The sequence below is a fragment of the Odontomachus brunneus genome, unplaced genomic scaffold (genome assembly GCF_010583005.1).
Source record: "Odontomachus brunneus isolate Ranch 3 - 2012 unplaced genomic scaffold, Obru_v1 Obru_scaffold_095, whole genome shotgun sequence".
In the NCBI taxonomy this organism is placed as follows: Eukaryota; Metazoa; Arthropoda; class Insecta; order Hymenoptera; family Formicidae; genus Odontomachus; species Odontomachus brunneus.
Window position 1 is genome coordinate 1,252,949 of NW_022639545.1, and position 206 is coordinate 1,253,154.

Here is a 206-nt window from a genome sequence, read left to right on the forward strand (position 1 = left end):
CTCTCTCTCTCTCTCTCTCTCTCTCTCTCTCTCTCTCTCTCTCTCTCTCTCAATTCTTTTATTTAAATAGAATAAACAATTACTTCCATGACAAGCTAAAGTTTGAAGAAACTGTGTATATTTTCTTATTATATTTTCTTATATATATATATATATATATATATATATATATATATATATATATATATATATATATATATTTATAT